The 22,605-nt window shown below is 44.0% G+C and overlaps 1 long non-coding RNA gene across 1 annotated transcript; it reads left to right on the forward strand.

The window, feature by feature from the left end:
* Positions 1 to 206: 206 nt before the first annotated feature.
* On the forward strand, positions 207 to 20,128 carry LOC145345542 (uncharacterized). Its single transcript, XR_013887081.1, has 4 exons — positions 207 to 360; positions 7,054 to 7,131; positions 7,592 to 7,729; positions 19,621 to 20,128. It is a non-coding gene; the product is annotated as an uncharacterized LOC145345542 (long non-coding RNA).
* Positions 20,129 to 22,605: the final 2,477 nt, after the last annotated feature.

Below are 22,605 nucleotides of genomic sequence, written 5' to 3' on the forward strand. Positions count from 1 at the left end.
AGCCTGTGTGTTATTATGACACCGCGGCGGGCCTTTGAAGTGTGCTGATTGTGTTTGAGTTTCAGAATGAACCAGAAATACTACGTATAAATTAAAAGCAGATTTATTCACACTCAAAGCATTAACAATAAACTTTCACACACAGACACACACATACACACACTCACATCAACATCCCTCCTCCCATACCACCCTGTGAAAAAAAATGCCTGCGCATTTTGTGGAGAGAAAACTACTGCCACCGCGGGGTTACTTTTTGTTTTATTAACAGCTCATCAGTAAGCAGGTTATAACTCACAATAAAGAATTCACCCCAAGGATCGCCACATGACCGAAGGCCTTTTACATCCTGACAAAAAGGTATGCTGTTCCACTCTGCTTCCCTTCAATAAAACCACACCAGTTAGCACTTCATTTGCGAGCTGTTGTGAGGAATCAGGTGGGGTTCATTTCGCACCCAGAGAGAAAAAAGGGGGTGGGGAGGGAGGGGGTGGGGGCAGCGAGTTGTTAAAAAGAGAAAAAAAAGGGAGGAAAGAAAACAGAAGTCGAGCCTGAAGCTGAACATTTCAAAGATTGTTGAACACGGGAAGAGTTTCCCGTGTTTGCAGCTGGCGAGTCTGGGTGAAATGCAAATGAGATGAGTTTTCCTCCCCGCTCGAGTTTCACAGTCCACACTTCTGCGCGGCAGTTCGATGATTAACTCTGCGTCAATGGTTTGATTGTAAATTGGGGCATACTGTGCTTCCCCTCTCAGTGGTGAAGTGAAAATAAATTCTAATTGTGAATCAAACAATTGTGAGTCAGGCCGAAATCCAACTCAGAGGTGTTGGCAATGCTTTTATTTTCTCGTCTGGAAGCATGGAATAAAGATGTATGCGCGATAACAGCTTTCATTTACACAGCACCATTAACTCAATGAAATAACTCCAATGTGCTTCACGTGACAGGATTGACGCCAGACCACTGAAGATTTCATTACTGGATTACCAAAAGCTTTGTCAAAGTGGTAGGCTTAAAGAGCGTGTTAAAGGAGCAAAGAAAGCACAAGAGTCAGACAGATACAGGGAAGAAATTCAAAAGCAGGCTTGCCCAACCCATGGCCCTTCACGCCTGTGTCTCTGGCCCAGGGAACCTGTGTTCAAACCACACCTCAGCTCAGTGAAAGATTCTGCCAAGAGCTGCTCCTCTGATCATGGGCTGTTTCCCTCCCCAGTTTTCTGCTATATCTCTCCAGTGAGGGAGAAACTGTCTCTGACTGGGGGAGTCAGTGTGAAGGTTAATAGTTTCTATGTAATTTCCACCGCACGGGCTTTGTCCATCTTTCGCCACTCTCTCTCATCCTCCTGCACAGGTATCGCCCCCGAAAGAGCACAGTGGTCAAGATGGGCTGGGCTGGACATGAGGAACAGCAGATTTGCAGCAACAGTGCCCTCCCAGCCCCCTGCCTGCTTAGGGCAGCTGGTGTCTCCAACAGGACACAGAGAATAAACATGCCCCTTCACAGCATCCCGAACATCTCTTCAATGGCAACATGTCCAAATCTCCCAGGCCAGGAGAGGAATGGGTGAGGCTGTGTGTGTGAGTGATTCGATATGAGTGAGTCCGCGTGAATGAGTCTGAGTGAGTGAGTCAGTCAGTGTGAGTGAGTCTGATGAGTGGGCAGTATTTTATGAGAATGATTCTAAGTGTCCAGCTAGTGTGACAATGGCAGAGTTCCTGATCCATTTATTGGGTGAGTTTTCATGCTCAATTTTATGTTCTTAGACATTGAAAATATGAACTAGACAATTTCTAGCTGCTGCAGGCTGTGGGCTGGGCTTAATTCGCCAGTCAGCCTGTAGAGGAAGCTATTGCGCATGTGCAGACCTCTGATTCTGCACATGCGCAATTTCAATAGTAGGCACCTGACCGACAGGGAGGGAACTGTCAGGCCCCTGCTACTGGAGCTAGCCCTCAGCCTCCCGGGGGGGCCCCAATGGCTGCGGGTTCAAGTAGCGAGGTTAACACGACTGTTCCTCATTCATGGAAAGCAGGTGTTGTCCTTGCTGAAGAGAACCTTTCCATAAAGGCAAGCAAGCCTGGACGAATCAGTGCTGGGCTTGCTAAACACATGGAAATCAACATTAAAATAAATTTGAATAATTTATTCAGCTTCTCGCTAGAAATGGGCGAGAGGCTGACCTTGCTGGAAATCCGGCTCTTGTAAGGTCGTGAGAGCTAAGAAATCGGGTGTGACCCTGATTTTTCAAGTCTCGCACAATTTTACCAGCTCGCACTGCCCATCGATGGGCAGGGCAAACAGGTAAAATCCCAGCCAGTGAGTCTGACCCAGACTCACTCATTCAGACTTACTTACTCAGACTCATTCATTCACACACTCAGACTCATTCACTCACTCAGACTCATTCACTCACTCAGACTCATTCACTCACTCACTCAGACTCATTCACTCACTCAGACTCATTCACTCACTCAGACTCATTCACTCACTCACTCAGACTCACTCACTCAGACTCACTCACTCAGACTCATTCACTCACTCCCTCAGACTCACTCACTCAGATTCGTTCACTCAGACTCATTCAGTCACTTCAATGTGATTGGGCAAGCTGAGCGAGTGAGCAAATGAATGGCAGATGCAGGATAATGTGGATAAATGTGAGTTCATCCCCTTTGATTGCAAAAATAGGAAGCCAGATTATAATCTGAATGGCTGTGGATTGGAAGAGGGGAATGCGCAATGAGACCTGGGTGTCCTTGTACACAGGTCACTGAAGGTAAGCATGCAGATGCAGCAGATGTAAAGAAGGCCTTCAAAGTGAGAGGATTTGTGTACCAGAGCTGGAACGTCTTAGAACATAAGAACATAAGAAATAGGAGCGGGAGTAGGCCATCCAGCCCCTCGAGCCTGCCCCGCCATTCAATAAGATCATGGCTGATCTGTCGTGGCTCAGTTCCACTTTCCCGCCCTCTCCCCATAACCCTTAATCCCCTCTCTTATCAAAAACCCATCAACCCGCATCTTAAAAATATTTAGCGAGGCAGCCTCCACCACTTCAACAGGCAGAGAATTCCAGAGATTCACCACCCTTTGAGTGAAGAAGTTCCTCCTCAACTCCGTTCTAAACCGCCCCCCCCCCCCCTTTATCTTGAGGCTGTGCCCCCTAGTCCTACTGTCTTTTTTGAGTGGGAAGAGTCTCTCCACCTCTATCCTATCCATTCCATTCATCATCTTATATGTCTCAATGAGATCTCCCCTCATTCTTCTAAACTCTAACGAGTACAAGCCTAGTTTATTCAGCCTCTCCTCATAGCTCAACCCCCTCAACTCCGGTATCAGCCTAGTAAACCTCCTCTGCACTCCCTCCAAGGCCAAAATATCTTTGCGCAGGTGCGGCGCCCAAAACTGGCACACAGTACTCCAGCTGCGGTCTCACCAATGCCCTATACAGCTGCAGCAAGACCTCCCTACTTTTATATTCAATCCCCCTCGCTATGAAGGCCAGCATCCCATTCGCCTTCCTGACCACCTGCTGCACCTGCAAGCTGGGTTTTTGCGACTCATGCACAAGGACCCCGAGGTCCCTCTGCACCGTCGCCTGCTGCAGTTTTTCGCCACGTAAGTAATAATCCTTCCTACCATTATTCCTACCAAAGTGGACCACCTCACACTTGCCAACATTAAATTCCATTTGCCATTTCCTGGCCCATTCGCCCAGCCTATCTAGATCCTTCTGCAGACTCTCCACACCCTCTGCACAATTTGCCGTTCCCCCAATCTTGGTGTCATCAGCAAATTTCGACACCATACACTCGGTTCCCTCCTCCAGATCATCTGTATAAATGGTAAAAAGCTGAGGCCCCAGCACCGACCCCTGGGGCACTCCACTAGTCACCATCCGCCAATCCGAATAGCACCCGTTGACCCCCACTCTCTGCCTCCTATTTGACAACCAATCCTCTATCCACGCTAACACCCTACCCCCAACTCCATGTCCCCCAACCTTCTGCAATAACCTCTTGTGAGGTACTTTGTCAAACGCCTTCTGAAAATCCAGAAAGACCACGTCCACCGGCTCTCCTCTATCCACCGCCCTAGACACATCCTCATAGAACTCCAGTAAATTTGTCAGACTTGCTGCAATTATGCTGGACTTTGGTGAAGCCAAAGCTGGAATATTGTGTGCAGTTTTGTTCCCTTTATCTGTGGAAGGATATTCTTGCTATGGAGATAATGCTGTGAAAATTTACGAGAATGATTCCTGGGACATCAAGACTGACATGTATGTTTAGATTGAGTCGGTTACTATTATATTCGCTGGAGTTTAGAAGAATGAGGGACGATCTCATAGAAACCTATAAAATTCTAACAGAACTAGGCAGGGTAGATGCATGTCTGATAAAAGCAAGATACTGCAGATGCTAGAATCTGAAACAAAGACAGAAAATGCTGGAAAATCTCAGCAGATCTGACAGCTGAGGATAGAATAGTGGGGAGAGAATAGAGCCAGTGTTTCGAGTCTAGCTAACATTAATCAGAGTTCTGATGAAGGGTCATCAAGGCTTGAAATGTAGGCTCTATTCTCTGCCCACAGATGCTGTCAGACCTGTTGAGGTTTTCCAGCATTTTCTGCAGATGCATGTCTGAACTGCCAATGTGCAAGTATTGCCGGGCTAAGCACCCCACCTGGAACGAGAAAGAAGATATGTATCCCCATGTTTTGGTTTCATGTAGTGTATTTTTATAAATTTTATGGATAAAGTATATGTTTAGAAAAAATAACTACAAGTCAAGCGGTAATGTGATTTTTGGAATGACACTTAGAAAGTTCCCTGCCAATCTGTGCGTTTCCCTGAATAACCATGGATTTATGGACATGCTAAATCCCAGGCATAAGGCCCAGTTCTAGGAGGGTCATGTGGGGACCGAATATCCTTTCACCCTTATAAGGCCATCAACATTAACAGTGCTGGGCTGCAGGTGGGATTTCCCATGCCTGAACCTTACAGGGACCCGAGCTGAGGTAAGGTGGGCTTGGGCCAGACCCAAGGAAGAAGAGGAATGCAGGTATTATCTCAATGCAAATGCCAGGATCAATGTTCATCAAAATTTCATCTTATCAAAAATACTCAACCGATTAAAGGTTCTTTAAGAAATGAGGCAGGAAGTTTTATGATGTTTGGGTGGGCAATAAAATAGCTTGCCAAGAACACTTACATCCCAAGCACTTGTTAAAAATGCTTTTAAAAAAATCTATGAATGGCCACAAGATATTGTCTCTCAGTCTGTCACATTGTTTACAAATAACAGCTCTTTCTAGTTTGCATTATGCATGGACATACTATAGGAGTGGACACAGTGAGGTTGTGACTATTGCTCAAAGCCAGAACTGACTGCTTCATTACTGGAAACAGTAAGAAGTCTCACAACACCAGCTTAAAGTCCAACAGGTTAATTTGGAATCACGAGCTGTCAGAGCACTGCTCCTTCATCAGGTGAATGGGGAGGAAGGTTCACAAACATGGCATACAAGGCAAAGACACAATTGTGAGATAATTACAGATTGGAATGTGAAGAAAGCTTGGAGTCTTTACAGGTAATCAAGTCTTATAGGTACAGACAATGAGAATGGAAAGTGGGATAATCACTGGTTAAAGAGGTGTGAATTGTCTCAAGCCAGGACAGTTGGAGAGGTACAACGGCAGACTCTCTCAGCTTAGTCTCTACTATAGATCAGCTTGAATGTGTTTGTGATCCGTAGTCCTTTCCACGTCATCATGATTGGAGGACTTGGGAATGGAGGCAAACTCTTTGGAATCATTTCCTGTTCCTAAACGTGTGAAGGATGGAATAGCCGTGGGTGAAAGATAGCCAGGCCAAAGATGGTTCCTGGAGTGGTGTCCTGGGGCTGCAGTGATGGCTGAGAAAAATATTTGCAGGCTGCAGATCAATTTTCCTTGATAAAAGTACACTTGCCATTTAATGGCTGCTGCAACTTGTTAATTAACCAGTCACTGCTCACCCTGCACACATCAACCATGTGGATTGACTGTTGGGAGCTCATATGGAGAATATAATTACCCTCAGATTGGAAGCTGCGGCAGGAATGGGCTGTGTACTAATCCCCCTTAACTTTGTTCCTGATTGTCGTGCAGAGAAAATTCACCCTGCAGCACAAAAGGACATACAACAACTCTACCAAGTGAAGTATGTTGTATTATATAGAGGAAAATTAGGGTCTATATAATTCCCAGTGTGAGAAATAAGGCTGAATGATGGTGTGAATGGATGAATTACAGAATATTCCTCCATGAAGCACCGTATACCTGGAGGTGTGATGATGAGGAGCAGATCACTGATGCAAATGAAGTGTTAAAAACTTGTGAGTACTTAGCTGCAGGTGGATGGAAGTGACCACATCTGGTGTCTGCAATAAAGAAATCTTGCCCAGGGGTGGAACAAAAACCTGTGTGACTAATTAACTCGCTGCGTGGACAGAGGCCCTCTCCTGTTCTCCAATTCTTCACATAGCAGAAGAATAATCATTCTTAACAGACAGCTAGCCTGTGGCTCACAATAACACGAACAGCACAGGGTTTGATCCCCAGTCCCGCTGAGGTAGACTTGGGGGCCTGTCTCCTCATGCCGCCTGGGAATTAAACCGCTGAATAAGCCATGGTTTGATGATCTTCAAATAATGAAGAATGCAAGTTTTTTACACAGAGGGTGGTGATTGCCTGGAACTCGTTGCCGGGGGAGGTAGTGGAAGCAGATACGATAGTGACTTTTAAGGGGCATCTTGTCAAATACATGAAAAAGATGGGAATAAAGGGATTTGGTTCCTGGAAAAGTGGAGGATTTTAGTTCAGTCAGGCAGCGTGGCCGGTGCAGGATGGGAGGGCCGAGGGGCTTGTTCCTGTGCTGTAATTTTCTTTGTCCTTTGCCAGCAGTATTGAGTGGGCACTGATTTTTAGGAAATTTCTTTGGTAGTTTACTACTGATCTCTCTCTTTCTCTTCAAAAACTTACCTCAAGTCCTGTATCTTTTTGAAGGAGCTTACACAACCTCAGAACATCCCACGAGATTTAAGAACCAACAAGTTACTTCTGAAGTGCTGTCACTCTTGTAAGGTAAAGTCACTTAGAGTTTGATTTTTCTTTGTCATCCACCCTCACAAAGTGTCCAGTTGCCAAGTCATTTGTCTGTACCTCTGTGAGATAAAAGCAAGCATCTTACACATTATTATTCAACTTCGAATGGTTGCAAGAAAACACAGAAACAAACTCTAATTTTTGTAGTCAAATCCTGTTTATTTTCCAGAGCAATGCTCACCCAAAGCATGTCAACTAATTCATATATAATCATGTCTTGTCATGTCAGTCCTCTGTACTCACTATCTTAATTGCTCTAACATATGACAGCATCTGTGGAGAGAGAATAGAGCCATCGTTTTGAGTCTGGATGTCCCTTCACCAGCGCTTCTTCCGTTCTGATGAAGGGTCATCCAGACCTGAAGCATTGGCTCTATTCTTGCTGCAGAGATGCTGTAGACCGGCTGAGATTTCCCAGCATTTTCTGTGTTTGTTTCAGATTCCAGCAGCCTTGCTCTACTTCTGTGCATTTACCTCAGTGAGATGCTACCTGAGTGACACTAGCACAAGAATTCCCCGCCCGCTGCAGAATCGGAGAGGGTGAGGGGTGGAGAATGGAGGTGTCTGTTGATCCCAGGTGGGGATTTCTGGTCTTGTTCGAGCGAGGCCTTAAAATGCCACCCTAGGTTTCTAAGATAAAGTTCTCCTGGAGGTCTGAGGTGGTTCACCTCACTGAAGCATGGAGTCCAAATTGCAACAATTCATCTCTTGTAACATCAAATGGTGCCAAGCCCACATCTAAAGCTTTATTGTGTGCAGATATTGGTGGAACCTTAAGAAAGCAGAGACAGTAGCATCTTTGGCCCCCTCTTGATGCCTATAAATGCAGGCAATAAAACTACTGGTAATGTCATAACAGATCTTATAGATCCAATCAAACCTTGGGCATCCTGTGAAGTTGTCACATTCAGGTTCACCCTGGAAGTATGTAACTGTTAATCCCAAAGCTACCAATATCCTTTGAAGCTCCACTTCACACTTCCATACAGAAAAATCCTGGATTGTCATTCTCTCCAGCATGAAGTGCACCTCTTCAAGAATGTCATGTAATATGTTGCAGATGTCTGAAATAGACTTTTCCCAACTATCCCACATTCATTACATATGGTTATCTTTAATCAACCTTTGCCAGTCTCCTTTTACTATTACTGGTGTATGTACTTGTGTGGGTATTTCTATGTATGCATGTGTGGATGTCTGTATGAGTGCATGTTCATGAATGTGTGTGTGTCTGCCTGTCTATATGGGTGCCCGCATATGTAGGACTGTGTATTTGGACATCAGCTAAGGCCAGGATTAACCTTAGTCGAGATTTGCTGCATGGTTGGATAGCTGGCTACTAACACTCACTGTCAATACCACTTAAATAACGAGGCTGCATGATTTGCATGAAGGAACTAACTCAGAGAATAAAAGAATCTTGAGGAATAAGATCAAGAAGTTAAAAAACAACGTGAGATGTTTCCTTGGAAATGATGTTATTAGTAGTTAGCAGAATAATTCTTAAAAATGCAGGAATTACAAATTTAAAGCAGAGACCTTGCTTCAAACTATTACAAGACCCAAGCTGGCCTACAAACTCTCCATACAAAAAAATTTGTGCTGACTTTTTATCTCAAGATCAGTTTTAGAGTAATGGGAGTGAATTACAAGCTTTTAACCTAAGTATGAGCTTCAGTGGCATGACAAACCACAAGAGCAGAGAGAAACTAGTTCTTAGTTTCTGATTCCTAGACATTTCAATTGCATCATGATGTTGTAGCCAGGTTTGAGTATCAACAGTACAGAAATCCCAGCTCATCTGCATCTCACACAAAGTAAGCCTAAATCTTTACCCATTCTGTTTGAATTTCCCCTTAAAAAACAATTGCACGTGGACATAGATGCAACAAAGACTAGATAATGTAATACAAAAGCTCCTAATCTGCTGAAAATCTGAACCAAAACAGAAAATGCAAAAAAATGCACAGTAAGGTAACATTTATGGAGGAAGAGAGTGTTTAACACTTCAGGTTAATAAACTTGTATTGGCCTAACCCTTCAAAGTTTTCTCCTTCAAAAAGTGTTGTAACAGCAAAAGTATAATTACAATATTAATGTTCCATCATTTGGTAAAATATTTACATTTTTATTAAATAGTGAAGGGAATTAGCAGAGTAAGTAGGGACCAATTCTTCCCTCTTAAAAGAATCTTGAAAATAAAGAGATGGAATATTAACATTTAAACTAAACTGGTTAAACGTGAATCAAGGGAAATTTTTCTTTTAAGGAAGTTGTGAGAGAAGATCATGGATACATGGTCAATTGGGGGAATGGCAAGGTGGCACATACAGCAATACTGCCGACTCACAGCTCCAGGCACCCGGGTTTGATTCCCGCCTTGGGTGACAGTCTGTGCATAGTCCGTACGTTCTCCCCATGTCTGCATGAGTTTAATCCGGGGTGCTCCAGTTTCCTCCCACAGTCTGGAAAGCGTGCTGGTTAGGTGCTGTGGCCATGCTAAATTCTCCTTCAGTGTCACTGAACAAGCGCCAAAGTGTGGTGACTAGGGGATTTTCACAGTAACTTCATTGCAGTGTTAATATTAGCCTACCTGTGACACTAATAAGTAAACTATTAAGTATATGACCTCAATTGATGTGTTTAAAAGGGGGAAGTTTTTTTAATCTAGGAAGCAAGTTGTTAAGGGAAGAAAAAATGACTAATAAATTGCTGGGAAAATTCAATACACAATGATGTATTTTCTGCATTTTCCAATTGCTGATCCTGATTTAACTTGAGTTTGTTTATTTGGTTTGACCTAAAAGAGGCCAATTGTTGATGATAGAAAGCAGCCTGGGTGCTGAATTGATTATTTTCTTTAATTTAGATGCTCTGGCAAACACAGTAAAATCTGTTACGATTAAGAGCAAATTCTGCTTTAGGTAAGTTTTTATATCTGAATATAATAGATCAGCAGAGGGTCACATTGACATGTTGGAACTGTTTGTGGATAGTGTCAGTCATAATAATAAAAGCAGTAATAGCCAGAAACATCCAAAAATGTATATAAAACTGTTACTTTTTTTATTTATGGGATCATTTACTTTTTTTAAACAAGTATACACTTGTCAATTTGCAAGAACAATATACACAAACAGTTTGAAATTACCGTATACACTATGCCAAAGAAGACAACATAAAATGGAAAAGTATCCGAAAAATGCTTTCCTGAATGGATCTAGAGATTAAAATCTTTGGAGTAATTCTGAGCTTGGGTGAAGGTATGAAATTGGTGATATCGATTCAGTAACCCTTTATACTTTTCTCCTGATGTCTTGCACTCATTTTGCACTGTTGCCCAAAATTAAAATACCTTTTTTAATTTGAGATGACGATACTTCAGACCTCAAATGATAAGTTAGACTAGCGAGTCAAAAGGCATTTCCTACTAAAGTTGTTATATGAATGGATTTTAATTAAACACAGTTGATGCTCATAATAAAAGCAGGAAATGTTAGCAATGCACAGGAGACTTGTCAGTATCTGAGAATAAAAAGATGCCAGCAGTTACATCACGCTCAGATATACTATGTTAAGTTGTATATGCTATGTTGCTGTATTGAAACTTTTGAGCTTTTATTATATTGTAGGAGTGGCTACACTTCATTGGCTGTGTAGGGCATCCTGAAATTGGGGCAGCATAGTGGCACAGTGATTAGCACTGCTGCCTTGCAACACCAGGAACCCAGGTTCGATTCCCAGCTTGGGTCTGTGTGGAGTTTGCACATTCTCTCCGTATCTGTGTGGGTTTCCTCTGGATGCTCCAATTTCCTCCCACAAATCTGCAGGTTAGATGGATTGGCCATGCTAAATCTACCACTAGTGTCCAGGGGACTAGCAAGGTAAATGCATGGGGTTATGGGGGTAGGCCCTGAGGGTAGGATTGTATTCAGTGCAGACTCAATGGATAGCATGGCCTCCTTCTGCACTGTAAGATTCTATGATTTTGAGTCCATGAAAGACACTATATAAATGCAAGATCTTTCTTCCTTCTTTAGTTAGAGTTTTAGGTGAGTTTGGGACAGAAGTATAATTTGATTCATTATTGTTACATGTATTAGTATCCAGTGAGAAGCATTGTGTCTTGCATGCTACACAGGCAAAACATAGCATTCATAGAGTCCATAGGGTAGAAGGAAAGGATAGAGTGGAGAATATAACATTGCAGTTACAGGTATGATGAAAAGAAAGATTAGCTTAACATATGACAGGACCATTCAAAAGTCTGATGAGAGCAGGGAAGAAGCTATTCTTGTGTCTGTGGTATGCGTTTCCAGACTTTTCCCCAGATCTTTTTCCCAATGGAAGGGAGTATGTCCGGGGTGTGTGGGATCCTTGATTATGCTGGCTGTTTTCCCGAGGCAGTGGGAAGTATAGACGGAGTCAGTGGCTGGGATGATAGAACAAGATGGCAGATGTGTGGAGACAAGTGATCGTGGAGAGATTTGAACATGAGGACAAACAAGGATTCCATCCTGTTCTCATGGACTGGTTTTCTCAACCAGAACCTTTGGCTGACTCAAGGTAGCCATGACAAATCAACCGCACTGCCACCTGTAGATAAGGGGGGGCGGGCGGCGTGTAAATCAGCCAAATGACAAATGGAAACAACATTACAGATCTATACTCCATTGAAATTGGTCGTGTCTGTTGTTCAGTATTTGTGGATGCTGGAAGGAACCGACCTTTAACTAAAAATATGTGGGAGGCAGGTCACTGTTGTCACGGTTTTCATTTTGGCGACACTCCAGAAGCTCAAAGGAATGTGAACATCTTGTAAATTAACAAGATTTAACTGGGTTTTTTTTCAGCAGATGGGTGCAGAGTAAATAAATCTTAGGCACCGGGTAACTAACGCATAATGCGTCTGAGTGAGCTGGAAGATTAGATTCCTTGCGCGCTGAACAGCAGCTGCGTCTGTGCCTGTAGGGTGCTGGCAGGAAGGGGGAAATAAACGAAAAACAATCAATCTTTAAAACATAATACATATTAACAATGTTTGCTAAGGCTAGACATTGTTTAATCAAAACCGGATGCAAGATTTTGCAAGACTTTAGTGCTTCGTGTACCTCATAAAAAAAACTCCCAGCTCTTTGCATGGCTCAAGGGCAATGACTGTAAAAAAAACCCAGTGCTTTTTTCTGCCCTCTTCTCGTTTTATTTATCTTCAGTGAAAATCAGAATCCAGGGATGACTGGCCGACATGTCCTTGTGAAGCAATATTACATTTTTATAATTTTATTGGTACCCAATGGCCATTGTGTTGAATGAAAGCAGCGCTTGTATGAGGAGGAATGTAACCCACGTTTTAATGGACCTGGAAGGCGCACTTTGTAATGACCTCTGTAAATCTGTGCACAGATAATTAGGAGCTTCTTTTCAATGCGCTGTCGGCAGCATGGGTTTTATCTGTGCAAGAATTGGGTGCCCTTTCACCTCCTGTCCAAGGTTTCCTTTACCACTGCTGAAAAATAAACCTGCTTGAGCTCTGCTGGGTGATATATAATGCAGTATTATAATAATGCTGGATGTCTAACTTCTCTGCCTTCACTCAATTAGCCCAGCTTGCAAGCAAAGATTGACCTCTTGGTAGCAGGGCGCTATGATTCAGGGAATTGAAAAATGTCCCTTACGTGCCTGAACAAACAGAAGTTAGCTGCTTACGCTGATTGCCTTAACTTAAGATTTCCTCCTCCCTCTTTTTAGAAGCTGATTACAGTAATGGTTTTGACAAATTACCAATTTCATTAATGCAATATGGATTTGGTTGAAAAAGCTTTCTGAGGAATGTCTATTAAAAACTCCTGGAATTAATATTATCTTTCCGTATGAGCTACAGCTGTAAATGGCAGGGCCGACTCGAGCTTCTTCCCTGCTGCCATTAGACTTTTCAACACACAATGGAGTTTAATGTGGATAAATGTGAGGTCACGCATTTTGGTGGAAAAATGGGAAGGCGACTCATTATCTAAATGGGGAGAGATTTCAGGGTACTCCGTTGCAGAGGGATCTGGGTGTCCTCGTTCATAAGTCCTAGAAAACTAGCACGCAGGTACAGCAGATAATAAAGAAAGTGAATGGGGTGTTGGCATTTATAGCTAAAGGAATAGAATATAAAGGTAAGGAAGTATTATTGCAACTATACAAGGCATTGGTGAAACCACACCTGGAGTATTGTGCACAGTTTTGGTCCCCTTATTTGAGAAGAAATGTAGTGGCATTGGAGGCAGTTCAGAGGAGGTTCCCTAGATTGGTTCCAGAGATTATGGGTTTGTTGTATGAAGAGAGATTGAACAGTTTAGGCCTATACTCTCTGGAATTTAGAAGAATGAGGGGAGATCAAATTGAGGTATACAAGATGATAAAAAGTAGGGATAAAGTAGATGTGGAGTGAATGCTTCCACTGGTGGGGCATTCCAGGACAAGAGGTCATAGGATAAGGGGTAGCAAATTTAAAACAGAGTTGAGGAGAAACTACTTCTTCCAAAGGGTTGTGAATCTGTGGATATGCCAAAGTGTGGTGGACACTGGGACAGTGAGTAAAGTTAAGGAGGAGTTAGACAGATCTTTAATTGATAATGGGTTGAAGGTTCTGGGGAGAAGGAAGGAAAATAGGCATGAGGAGCATATTAGCCATGATCGAATGGTGGAGCTGACTTGATGGGCCGAATGGCCTAATTCTGCTCCTATATTTTATGAACTTATGATTTTATGAAGAAGATATTCAGTGGGATTTTACAGCCTCGTTCATCCTGAAACTGTAAAATCCTGCCCAAGGTCAATGGGCTTTCCCATTTTCCACCCGTCACTCGCTCTAATTCCCATGGTGTGTAGAGCGGTAAAGTTAGGTCAGATAACCAAAGGTTTATTTTGAGAAGTATCTTAAAGGAAACAAGTGAAGTCGAGAGGCAGAGAGATGTAGGGAGGGTATATGTTCCAGAGTTTAGGGGCTTAGCAGCTGAAGGCACAACCATCAGTGGTGGACTGATTATAATTGGGAATGCAAAGAGGCCTGAATTAATGGTACAACAGTTTTCTTAAGGGGTTGTGAGGCTGGAGAAGATTATAGAGCTAGGGAGAGGCAAGGTCATGGAGAGATTTGATGAGAATTTTAAAATGGAAAAATGCATGACTGGGAGCCAATGTAAGACAAGAGTGAGAGGGGACTTGTTGTGAATTGAAATATCAACAGCAGAGTGTTGCGTGACCTCAAGATTACAGAGGGCAAAATGTGGGAGACCAACCAAAAATGCTTTTACATAAATGAGTCTAGAGGTAACAAAGGCATGGTTGAAGGTTTCAGCAACAGATTCACTGATACAGGCAAAGTCAGGCTTTACAGATCTGTAAATAGGTGGTCTTAGCAATGGTGTGCATTGGAAGTTAGAAGCTTACCTTGGGATAAAATGTGACACCCAGATTGCAAACAGACTGCGGAATGGAGTAGGTAGCTAGAAAGTAGGGTTTGGACTAGAAACCAATAATAATGTCTTTAGATGCCCCAATATTTAATTGGAGGAAATTTCTGCTCATCCAGTACTGGCTTCGGATAAGCGGCCCAATAATTTAGCAACGATGTAGGGGTCAGGAGCTATAGGGCTGTGTTTTACATGCTCCAGTGGCAAGTTTCACACAGGGAAGCCATATGGAATACTGTGGATCCATCATCTTCCCACCCATCCTCCGAGCTCATTCCCATAATACGGTCAACAGACAGGTGCTGAAATTGCAGTCTATCCGCCATAACTAAATGAATGATCAAGGATCTATTAGACTTTTTATCAAACCAATTGAACCTGATAATACACTTCCCATTCCATGAAGCATTTGTTTTGGGAAGATGGTGGGAGCGGTCAGCCCAATATTGTCAAGGGTGGGAAGGAAAGGGGGATTCACACTTCAGGGGCTGTCCTTTACTGATTGCAGGGCAGACCTACCCAAGGTCAACCTTGCCCCCTTCCTTTGCTACCCACACCCTCCTTTATGCATACACACTCCCCCCACCCCAACCCAACCCTAGCCTACCCAAACCCTCCCGGCCCAAGACCCCAGGCTTGCCTGCACCGGGGATCCATGGGTATTGGTCTTCCTTTTCTTCTGTGGTCATGACCAGAGCTACTGATGCTCTCCTGGCACTGCTAGTGCCTCAGTGAGGGGTGGAAGTCCCAACCAGCCATTGTTGATCAGTTCCACGGTGCTTTATGGCTGAGGGGTTTCATGTCCACCCTCACCCATATTATTCCACCCATGGCTTTGAGGTGGAGCTGAGTGACATCAGTAAAGGAGCTCCACCGTGACACATTTCCACCAAAGGGTCCTAGCATGCTGGAAATTCCCACCACTCTTTCTACCTATGGTGGGTTCCTGCATACACACTTTGCAGTGGGGAGTTATAGAATCATAGAATCCTACAGTGCTAAAGGAGGGTATTTGGCCCATGGAATCTGCGCTGACCACAATACCACCCAGGCTCTGTCCCCACAACTGTATGCATTTACCCTAGTTAGTCCCCCTGACACTAAGGGGCAATTTAGCATGGCCAATCCATCTAACTCACAGACCTTTAGATTATGGGAGGAAACCAGAGAAAACCCAGGCAGACACAGGGAGAATGTGCAACTCCGTAATACCCAAGCCGGGAATTGAACATGGGATTTTGGCGCTGTGAGGCAGCAGTGCTAACATTGTGCTACTGTGCCGCTCATTTTGCAGTCTGTTTCTAGCAGCTGCCTTGATTACAAAGAACAAAGAACAAAGAACAACCCAGCACGGGAAACAGGCCCTTCGGCCCAACGAGCCCGCGCCGCCGCATCACCCTACACCTATTCTACCCTGCATGTCTACGAATGGAACCCTACTCAGTCAGATTCAGGGAAGAAATAGTGTCAATTTGGTAAAAACCGATTAGCCTAAGAGCACATCTTTGGGGTGCGGGAGGAAACCGGAGCGCCCGGAGGAAACCCACGCAACCACAGGGAGAATGCGCAAACTCCCACAGACACAGGCCCAAATCCATGTATCTGCACAGCTAGCAGTGCTAGTCACTGAGCTGTTGCGGCGCCCGTCTACCGGTCCAGGATCAAGCACACACACCGACACGAAGTACTAGGCCACTCTTGGACTTCCAAGAGCAGCCCACGCACGACCCGCCGTGTGCATGCCCCTCGTTTGACACAAGGTGGAGCTCCACCTGTGGAATAAAGACAAAAAATATTAATCATACAGCCTGCCCTTCCGGTGTCTCCCGAGGTTTAACCCTATTTAATAGCCCCTACCATATCCCTCCATTCTCGTTTCACTCATGTGCCTATCTAACTGCATCTTAAACGAGTCCAACGTTCCTGCCTCCACCACCCTACTCGGTAGCGCGTTCCAGACCCCCACAACTCTCTGTGTAAAGAACCTTCCTCTTACCTCCAAATTATACCTCCCCCCCCTCACCCTTAAGTGATGACCTCTTGTGTTCGTACCCAGTCTAGGGAGCAGTCTCTCACTATTAACTCTATCTATTCCCTTCAGTATCTTATATACTTCTATCATGTCCCCTCTCAATCTCCGTCTTTCCAAGGAGAATAGCCCCAGTTTCTTCAATCTCTCCTCGTAACCCAGTCCCCCCATGCCAGGCAACATCCTGGTAAACCTCCTCTGCACCCTTTCCAGAGACTCCATGTCCTTCCGGTAGTGATTCTTCTTTCACAGAAGGAAACAACCCAAGCTTCAACCTCTTATTGAATACAGGCAGCTCTATAAGTGGTCTGCAGCAGATTGTCGTTACTCATGTCCACATATCTTCTTTTCTAACTTTTCTTTTCTCACAAATTATTTCGTCCCAGGTGGCAAGCACTGCTGTTTGCCATCCTCGTCGTCTGTTTTTGTGTTGTATGTTGAGGATATGCTGTACTTGGGACATGGAGTGTTAATACAAATGAGTTTTATTTACAAGTGTGTGCTCTCTTACATGGCCATTTTTTCTCTGCCTATTTCCCAAGCAAGCGACTTGTGTTATTTCCAGTGACTCCATGAACACATTAACACAACGGGGCTTCAGTAAGTTCAAAAGAATGAGTACAAATAGATCACATTTAGGGTGTGGAAACAGGAAGAGAAGCCAATGCAAATGATTTTCTGGCAATGGCTGAATAGATAAGAATGGAACCATGTGTGAGCAATCCCACCCAAATGGATGTGAATGGGGGATAGGACTTGGATGAGAATGATGTGGTCAATCCTGTCAAAAGTTGCAGAAAGGTCATGTACTTGTTACACTGTTAACATTTTCCAGCCAGCGATAATGTAATGGAATTCCTTTGGGGCAGCTGAAGCAGAGTTTCAGAAACATGTTGTAAAGATGCTGGCCCATTTTAGGGTAAACATATTGAGTAGTTCCCATTGCTTCAAGCAGAAAATTGACAGAGGCTGCAGTGGGCCCCAAGGAGATGATCATAGGATCTTGCTGCACAGAAGGAGACCATTTGGATTGTTAAAAGAACAATCCAGTTAGTCCCTCTCCTCTTTCTCTTTTTCCAAAGCCCTGACTTATCTAATTCCCTATTAAAAGTTTTACTAATCCTATGTCCACTAATCCTTGCAGACAGTGCATATCAACTCACTGTATAAACATTTTTTCCTTATGTCACTCTGGTTCTTTTGCTAATTACTTCAAACCCGTATCTGCTGGCACTGACGCTTCTGCCAGTGGAGACAATTTCTCCATATTTACGATATTGTAACAGGAAGGACGTGAACAGACTGGAGGGGATGATTCACCAAGATGTTGCTTGAGACGGAACATTTAAGTTATAAAGAGAGGTTGGATAGGCTTGGATTGTTTTCTCTGGAACACAGAAGACTGAGGCGTGACCTCTTCAAGATTATGAGGGCATGGACAGGGTGGTTAGGGAGCCACTGGTCCCTTTAGTTGAAGGGTCAGTTACGAGGGGACGCAAGTTAAAAATGAGGGGTGGGAGGTTTAGGGCGGATTTGAGGGAAATCTTTTTTACACAGAGGGTGGTGATGGTCTGGAATGCATTGCCTGGGAGGGCAGTGGAGGTGGGATGCCTCAGTGCTTGGATGTACCTGGCTGAGTACTTACCTCTGTGTGGTGAGTGTCAGGAACAAGCTGCCAGAGGTAGTAGTAGAGACGGGTATAGTTTTGTCTTTTAAAAAGCATTTAGACAGTTACATGGGTGAGACGGGTATAGAGGGAAATGGGCCAAATGTGGGCAATTGGGATTAGCTTAGGGGCTTTAAAAAAAGAGTGCAAGAAGCAATACTTATATACCAATACTGTATTGCAATACATGTGACAGTAATAAATCAAAGCACAGCACTTCACATGGCATATATAAGCTCATAAGGTCATAAGATCATGGGAAAGGAGCAGGAATAGGTCACAACTTCAGGCTAAAGAGACAATCCTTTAAAACAGAAATGGGGAGGAATTTCTTTAGCCAGAGAGTGGTGAATCTGTGGAACTCTTTGCCACAGAAGGTGTGGAGGCCAGGTCATTGAGTGTCTGAGATAGAGATAGATAGGTTCTTAATTGATAAGGGGATCACGGGTTATCGGGAAAAGGCAGGAGAATGGGAATGAGAAAAAGAAAATCAGCCATGATTGAATGGCGGAGCAGACTCGATGGGACGAGTGGCCTAATTCTGCTCCTATGTCTTATGGTCTTATGGAATAGGCCATTAAGCTCTTTGATTCTGCTCCACCATTCAACAAGATCATAGCTGATTTGATTGTGGTCTTAACTCCACTTTCCTGCTTGATCCTATAACCTTTAACTCCAGGGTTGTTTGAAAATCTGCCTAACACAATCTTCAGTGGCCCAGCCTCCCCTCTGAGGAACAGAATTCCAAAGATGAACAACTCTCAGAGAAGGGATTTGTCCTTTAATAGGACAACCTTTATTTAAAACTGCGCCTGCTCAGCTAGATTCCCTCAGCAGGGGGAACATCCTCTCAGCATCTAAACAGTCAAGCCCCCTCAGGAAGATCATCCACACCACCACAATTCTCCATTCGTGAATTTTATGGCCTTGGATGGGGACGGGCATGATGGTGGAGGGGGTGATAGCACATTTTTGAACTCAAAACACATTCGCGGTGCTGAAGATCCACACCGAGGCAATACATACAGGAACTTGGCCCAAGGAAGGAAAGACCCTTCGACGAAACTGGGAATGGTTGTCAGGGAGATTAGCAAATTAATTTTAAGCAGGTTTCCAGCTTTGATTGTTTATTGTTCCAACGCAGGTGCTAACCTATTTACATCAATGTGCTAACGCTCAATTAACATAGTCAGTAGGGCAATTTAATAGAATAAATTAAATGTTTACAGGTTAACGTGGCAGGCACAAGTTTATTATTAGCTCAGCATTATTATCAGTACTATTATTATTAGTTTGTTTTTCCCTGAGTACAGACAGAAAACGTCACAAGTAGGGGAAGGAAAGATCTCTTCGAGAGATGGCAACACTGAAAATGAAGACTCTAACTGCAGAAAACAGCAAGACTGGGCAAATTGAATTGCGCTGACTGAATATCCCAATTATGAAATTAATGTAAGGGGGGCACAGCAGATTTGCAAATGGATTTTTTTTTAAATCAGCATTGCTACAGTATAAATTGTGCCAGAGTTTTCTACAACAGGACAATTCTTATATTTTATCTTGAATTCCTGTGACAGTGAGTGGCTCTTTCACTTTCATGGTAAGCAGCTTAGATTGCTTTAACAGGACTGAACTATAAAGTTCGACTGTAAGAGTAACTGTAAAGCTAATTTCTCTGTTTCCTCCATCTATTGGACTCCCAGAAGTCTGATGTCATTCAACAGTTTGAAATGTGTTCTTCATACTTAGCAATGACTTCCAAACTGCTCAATAAAAGTGTCAGTTTCCCACTTCAGAACTGCGTTCTAGTTCCAGTGGTTCTCTAAAGAGAGAAGCATCTTTTTTTGTGTGTAGCTGTGTCACACATTAATACCCTTTAGCCTCTGTTAGTAATAGGCGGAATAACACCCCTATCAGCTTGGTCTAGTGGCAGCGTTCATACCCCTTTGTCCAAAGTCACTGGGTTCAAGTCTCACTCTAAATAAAGGAGTGAATTAAATAAAGCTGACACTAGGTGCGGCATGGTGGCACAGTGGTTAGCACTGTTGCCTCACAACGCCAGGTTCGATTCTCCAACTTGGGTCAGTTTGCACATTCTCCTCATGCTTGTGTGGGTTTCTTCTGGGTGCTCCGGTTTCCTCACACAGTCCAAAGGCCTCAGCTTTTTACCATTTATATAGATGATCTGGAGGAGGGAACCGAGTGCAGGGTGTCGAAATTTGCTGATGACACCAAGATTGGTGGAACGGCAAATTGCGCGGAGGGTGTGGAGAGTCTACAGAAGGATCTAGATAGGCTGGGCGAATGGGCCAGGAAATGGCAAATGGAATTTAATGTTGGCAAGTGCGAGGTGGTCCACTTTGGTAGGAATAATGGTAGGAAGGACTATTACTTACGTGGCGAGAAACTGCAGCAGGCGACGGTGCAGAGGGACCTCGGGGTCCTTGTGCATGAGTCGCAAAAACCCAGCTTGCAGGTGCAGCAGGTGGTCAGGAAGGCGAATGGGATGCTGGCCTTCATAGCGAGGGGGATTGAATATAAAAGTAGGGAGGTCTTGCTGCAGCTGTATAGGGCATTGGTGAGGCCGCAGCTGGAGTACTGTGTGCAGTTTTGGGCGCCGCACCTGCGCAAAGATATTTTGGCCTTGGAGGGAGTGCAGAGGAGGTTTACTAGGCTGATACCGGAGTTGAGGGGGTTGAGCTATGAGGAGAGGCTGAATAAACTAGGCTTGTACTCGTTAGAGTTTAGAAGAATGAGGGGAGATCTCATTGAGACGTATAAGATGATGAATGGGATGGATAGGACAGAGGTGGAGAGACTCTTCCGGCTCAAAAAAGACAGTAGGACTAGGGGGCACAGCCTCAAGATAAAGGGGGCAGTTTAGAACGGAGTTGAGGAGGAACTTCTTCACTCAAAGGGTGGCGAATCTCTGGAATTCTCTGCCCGTTGAAGTGGTGGAGGCTGCCTCGCTAAATATTTTTAAGATGTGGGTTGATGGGTTTTTGATAAGAGAGGGGATTAAGGGTTATGGGGAGAGGGCGGGAAAGTGGAACTGAGCCACGACAGATCAGCCATGATCTTATTGAATGGCGGGGCAGGCTCGAAGGGCTAGATGGCCTACTCCTGCTCCTATTTCTTATGTTCTTATGTTCTTATATTATGTTGGTTAAGTGCATTGGCCATGCTAAATTCTCCCTCAGTGTACCAGAACAGATGCCGGGGTGTGGCAACTAGGGAATTTTCACAGTAACTTCATTGCAGTGTTGACGTAAGGCTACTTGTGACACTAATAAATAAATTTTTAAAACTGAAGCTTTAATTATAAAGGGGTGGGAGGTATGATGCATTGGATACATACATGGAAGTTATGGAAGGAAATGAGTCCAGTGTATCTTAATTGAAAGGCCACATTTGCACAATTGGAAGAATGAGTGCTTTGCTTGAAGCCAGCAAAGACTGTGCAAAGGCAGGCGAGCGAGGGTGGGAACATGAGCCAGGAGTCAGCTATCACCCAGGGCTTGGGAGAACTGACTGTGGTATAAATAAGTGCTGAATGGAAAGAGTTCTCAAATGGAGGTTGGAGTGGGGAGAGAGGCCGATGGGAGGGGCATTGGAGGCCCAAGAATTCCTTCCTGCTCCACTAAAGGATCAAACGTGTTATTTATTTTGGCCTCACGGTGGTCACAATGCTGCGCCCTGCCTGGTTTCCCTGGGAGCTTTGACACAAAGTGGGCTTCTGCCAAGTCTTTGGAAAAATCACTGCAAAACTGATGACATCATCTGGCCATGACTTTTCCAGTTAAATCAGACCCTTGCTTGCTACAACAGAAGCCTTGACTGATTTCAAAGTCAGTGAAAATAATATACTAGTGGGAGAAGATGGTGTAGCCTTAGGTCAATAAATAGATGCAGCCTAAGCAAGGGTATCAAAGGTTATCAAGGTGGATCAGAGGTCGAACAGTCATGATCTTATTGAATGGACAGCAAGCTTGAGGGACCGAATGGGGGGCTTATTTGGCCATGGCTCTTATTTTGCCTGTTTGTATGTTCATCTCCACTGATGTGGGATTCTGGAAGGCCAGGAGTGTGAAACTCAGAGTAAGCAGGTTAGGCCAGGTAAGAATAGGTCTGAACTTGGTGAATTCATTTGAATAGAAATTATACCCCTTTGGAGAGATAAGATATTTCTTTGGACAGGAACCTGGACACATTCAGGCACACTTTGGGAGAGTTAAGGCACCCTTCAGGACTGATTGTTAAAATGAAACATGAGTGTTTTTTGCACAAACTCATTGGAA

Source organism: Carcharhinus amblyrhynchos, chromosome 7 (genome assembly GCF_965287045.1).
Source record: "Carcharhinus amblyrhynchos chromosome 7, sCarAmb.v2.hapA, whole genome shotgun sequence".
Taxonomy (NCBI): Eukaryota; Metazoa; Chordata; class Chondrichthyes; order Carcharhiniformes; family Carcharhinidae; genus Carcharhinus; species Carcharhinus amblyrhynchos.